The following is a 6,000-nucleotide window of genomic DNA, read 5'->3' as shown; positions in this document are numbered from 1 at the left end:
CTGGTCACCCACAAATAAATAATTAACCCTCTAAAAGTCTACAATGATTGAATCATAACACATACTATCATATGGCTAGCTTTGGCCACAACTCACAGTCTACAACCACGAAATAATCTGCTCCTGAGAACTCCCAGTCTCCAAATCCATATAACACATAAATCACCATATCTGATCCCAACTCTACCGCCCGAATGTCTAACACATCTCTCATACACGATCATCCCACGAGTAATACTTCTATAATTCTTCCGTACCATATAGCAAAATCTGAATATCAGCAGTCGATCAACCAGACGAGCATCGCAATACTAATGAAGCATCCGTAAGTCAAAACACAATGCGCCTTCTGAAATACGCACCCTTCTCAGGAAATACCAAGTAGTACTAGCATTCATCTAGACATCTGAAACCGTCCATGTTGTCTAAAAATTCATGACCTTCCCTTCAAAACTGAACTGTGACCTTGCACATGCAAATCTCAATCCTACACAACACACCGCGTCAATCATCCCATCATATAAAAAGGTAGGAGAATCTCATAATCAACTCTGATCACTAGAAAACTACATACTCAATTAGCCAGGAACCTTCCATTTGATCTCATCTAGGAAAAAATCCTAATACGCAACATGTTCCTCACGCCAGTAGGAAATATCCACCTCGAACCGTGATAGAAATCATCGAAAACTCTTCGAAACCCATTTTCACATAACCAGACCATCAGAACTGAATCTCTCTAACTCAACCAAGTCATGCAAGTTTCCAAACCCAAGATTATTGCCACAAAACATCTGTAGAGCCTCGCCACATCATAATTACCCAAAAGAACCAAGCATATCATTACCATACTAGTCTAGCCTACTACCCAGTTGTCCTATTTTCTCCGAGTATCTTCTGAATTACCCTCAAGTTGACATTTCTCCTTGTTCGAACACTACGATCCTTACCCAAAGCTCACTACAAGACATCCTAACATAAAATGACATTGCCCTAAGGCCCATAAGCCACTGTATTCTTCTTAAACAACCCCATAAGTACCACAACCAAAACGCCCACTCTGAAAGTACCTTATGTGAATTTAAAATTGTTCTTTTACCTTTCTTATACTGAAATGTAGAATCCATAGTCATAAAAAAAATTACCGCAAGTCCCGGCACCATCAAATGCAAATTTCAGATTCTATCCACACATAAGTCCGGAAACAAATTTCTCAATTGCTATATATAAATCTCGAACCCATTAGAACCTTCTCGAGAGTCACCCACTTTGCTCAAACCCAAATTGCACTGCCCGAACGGGCCGAACAGCCTATGCTCAATTAGCACAACAACACCCCTAAAGAAGTAACCATGCCTTAACACAACCGTACAAATTCATACACCGTGCACACTACATCCGTCACGAATAACAACTCAATTCATTCCATGATTTCCATATACACATAAAGTGTAACATAACCCGTATCCATAAATTCCCTTACTCGATTCATCCTCGATCTAAACCTCTGCAAGTCATAACTAAACCACAAGTATGCCTCAGACCCAAACTAAAATTTAACATACAACCATGAAATTAAACCGTCAACAGCATGCTCCCCTACTTGGCTCAAAGCCATAGATCATGACATTCAATAACTGAAAATACACATACCATATTACTGCCATGATACTACAGTGAGATTCAACTAAATTCTTCACAAGCTCATGCAAACACCAACCATAAAATACCTAAATCATCCGCTAAGATTGCATTTATTTCTCTTGACAGTCAAGTCAACATTCTCAACCAGATTCAAATTCAAATCTCAACATATACACCCCGCTGGTAGAAAAGAAACTCTCCACTCAACATTATAAGGAGTACACCTCCGTAGATTACTCCGCACGAGATAACCCATATGCTTAGCCTAAAATTGGCATCTTGATATACCCTTTTGCAACCACAATCACTACGTCTTAATCTCCCTAAGTCCGAACTCATTAACAATACGTGAAAATCTACTTCGCTCCACAATTAAACAACATGAAAGATCCTTCAACACATTCATACTCGAGACTATACGTCAAATCAAGACAGACACCAAGCACCCAATGGCCCTCTTTTTTTTTACATCTCAAGCAAACTATTCTCATCACAATCAAACCATCTGAACACATTCCATAGTCATATCATGCTCATCATATAGCTATTCAATCGCTTATCGAGTCACAAATTCTACTCATAGGGACACTACCGGACATATGAGTCCAAATGTACAAGTTCACACAACTGAAGCTACCGAGCCTAATCTGCGGTCTAAACCTGGCCTCAAGTCTTCCAGACTGGCCAATCACCAAAACACAGAATACACATCTCGAACCTCGTTCATGGAATCATAAGTCGGCGATGCACATATGATATCGAGCACTCACATACGCACATAAATACATGAAAAGAATTCAAAGAGTTATGTTTCAAGCTGAATCAATTCCGCATGATAAGGAAAGAAAGATGAGAAATTATCCTAAATGCCCTGTAGCCTCTCAAAGATAGGTATGGATGTCATCATACCGATCCGCAAGACTCTACTAGACACTTGCTCATGCCTTGTAGAACCTATGAAACCTAGAGCTCTGATACCAACTTGTCAGGACCCAAAATCTAACTAATCATGATGGCACCTAACCCAACCCACTAGGTAAGCCAACTAATAACTTTCCAATTACAATAATATTTAATTGACTCTAATATACTCCCCAAGGACTGGTAGTACAGATCATGAACTTCTACGATTAGAATTTACAAGCTGGTATGAAATAAATACATCATATGTTCGAAATGTACATAAACAGATTTTTATAAATCTAAAGCTGCCATGAACAAGAGGCAGCTATGACCTGAACACAGGTGCATCTTCAAATTCAACTCCCGTCGATCACAACAATATCAACATCCAATATCTGCACGCAAGGTGGAGAAGTGTAGTATGAGTACAACCGACTTCATGTACTCAATAAGTAACAAACCTAACCTTAGGTTGAAAGTAGTGACGAGCTGGAATAAAGGTCAAGGTCCAACACCAATAGCCAACAACAATTCATAACAACATAATAGAAGTAATAAAAGAAGTAGCTCAAAGATAAAATGCTCAGCTCGTTCACAGTTCCAGAAAAATAGGCCTGCTTTTCAAGTATATCAGTGAAAACCCAAATCTTTTACTGAAATCACCAAAATATGAATACGTTTTGTAAAATAGTGATTTTTGCCAAGAACTGTTCAACAACAGATAGGATGTTTTATTTTCAAATGGCATGAGGAATATACATCTCTATGCCTACATGTCAATGAGTATATGAAGTCATAAATGATGCAATATCGTATAGCATGAGGAAAAATGTATCGCTATGCCCGTATGTCAAGTGTGCATGTCAATGCAATGCAACTCAGTAATAAAACCATATGCATACTCTCATAGTATCAATTCACTTAGTCCTCCCAGTCACTCAGTCATCACAGTCAGTCAATCCTCCCAATCACTCAGCACTCGCACTCAGTAGGTACCTGCGCTCACTGGGGGTGTGTACAGACTCCGGAGGGGCTCCTTCAGCCCAAGCGCTATAATCTTCACGGACAACTTACGTGTTATAGTATCAATATCTGGATCCACACAGATAACTCACATGCTACACAGATAACTCACGTGCTATAGTATCAATATCTAGATCTGCACGGACAACTCACGTGCTGCACGGACAACTCACGTGCTATAGTATCAATATCTGGATCCGCACAGATAACTCATGTGCTGTACGGACAACTCACGTGCTATAATAACCAATTTAGCCGTTGAGGTGTGCAGCCCGATCCCATAATTATCCTCAAAATCAGGCCCTCGGCCTCACTCACTCATCAATCTCTCTGGTCTCTCGGGCTCACAATGTCATGAAACTAGCCCAAAATGATGATATGATGTATCAATAAATAACAGCAGGGACTGAGATGCGATATGCAATGAATGGATATGACTAAGTATGAAATTAAAGTTTAAACATATAATTCGACAGTAGGAATGATTTCAGTGGGTCCGAATAATACAAATATTTGCCTAAGCATGATTTCTAACATGAGTTACAACTCAGTTTCTCTAACACATAAAAATACATAGAAGAATACAAGTTAGTTGAGTAAACAACTCTACAGAATCAACTGAGTCTCAATTTCTACGGTGCACGCCCACACGCCTGTCACCTAGCATGAGAGTCACCTCCAAACAATTCACATAACACATATAATCAGGGTTCATACCCTCAACTCGAGCAACCTAAACAATGCTCCAGAAATTCCATTCTGCGCGTATCAACTTCCGAACGGCTCGAATCTATCACAATTAATTCAGTTAAGTCAACACAAATTATAGGATTTAATTCCATATCAAAATACTAATTTTCCCAAAACATCTGAAATTACACTCAAAAATTGCTCGTGGGGCCCACATCTCGGAACCCGACAAAAGTTATAAAATATGAATGCCCATTCAACCACGAGTCCAACCATACCAATTTTACCAAATTCCGACATCAACTCGACCCTCAAATCCTCAAATTAAACCAAGAGAGTATTCTAAATTTTCCAACTTAATTCACCAATTAAATGTTAAAAACAACCATGGATTCAGGTAATTTTAATCAATATTAAGTTAAGAACACTTACCCCGTTATTTTTCTTAAAAGTCTCCCGAAAATCGCCTCTTCCCGAGCTCCAATTCGTCAAAAATGGAAAATGAACAAACCCTCGATATTAAATTTTTTTTACCGAGCTGTTGTACCTCGTTTCATGTGCTAAACAATCCTGAAACTCTCTTTTGATGCCTCCAATGGATTTCTTATGAAAGTTCAGTCAAGTTAGGCTTTTGAATCACCCAATTTGGCATTAAAATGAGGGAGTTATAATATTTTGAAAATTTAAATGAAGTTTGGAAATTTAGGGATAAAAAAGAAATGACATTTTCGTTATTATTTTATACCAGAAAATCAGCAACGAAAGAATTTTCGTTTTAGCACCCAAAACTCATTCGGAACCTCCTGGACACAAACCATATATGCGTTTCAATCATAAAATATGCTACGAACCTGCTTGCGCACTCAAAACACTGAAAAGAGGTCATCTTGACCCAATATTGACCATGGTCAAACTCCAAATCTTTAACTTAACTAGTTTCTCAACCAGTGATCCAAAACACATCCCGAGCCCCTTAGAACCCCATTCAATCATACCAACAAGTCTTAAAACATGATACAAACTTAGTCGAAACCTCAAATTATATCAAACAATGCTAAAATTACGAATCATACTCCAATTTAAGCTTAACGAAACTAAGAAATACCAACTTCTACATTCGATGTCGAAACCTATCAAATCAAGTCCGATTGAAACATTGTTATCAAAAAATTTCAGAACTGGATTCCGACCCTGATATCAAAAGGTCAACTCCCCGGTCAAAGTTCCAAACTTAAATTTTTATTTTAGCCATTTCAAGCCTAATTTAACAACGGACTTCCAAATAATTTTCCGAACACGCTTCTAAGTCCAAAATTACCATACTGAGCTATTGGAATCATCAAAACTCTGTTCTGAGGTCAAATTCACAAAAGTCAAACTTAGTCAACTCTTCTAACTTAAAGCTTCCTAGTTGAGAGTCGTTCTTCCAAATCAATTCTGAATAACCTGAAAATCAAAACTGACGATTCTCACAAGTCATAATACATCATACGAAGCTACTCATGCCCTCAAACTACCGAACGAAGTGCAAATGCTAAAAATGATCGATTGGGTCGTTACAATTCGAAATCTGCAAATTATGTTCTCCTACAAGAAATCCACCACTTCACGTTCGTTGATCTTCTGATAAGGACCTCCTTCAACCCACTTAGGAAAATAGTCAGTTAAAATTAAAAGAAATCTTACCTTATCAGGGGCCGATGGTAGTGGTCCGATGATATTCATTCCCCATTTCATAAA

The sequence above is a fragment of the Nicotiana tomentosiformis genome, chromosome 2, assembly GCF_000390325.3.
Source record: "Nicotiana tomentosiformis chromosome 2, ASM39032v3, whole genome shotgun sequence".
Classification (NCBI taxonomy): domain Eukaryota; kingdom Viridiplantae; phylum Streptophyta; class Magnoliopsida; order Solanales; family Solanaceae; genus Nicotiana; species Nicotiana tomentosiformis.
Note: the sequence above shows the minus strand (reverse complement) of the source record.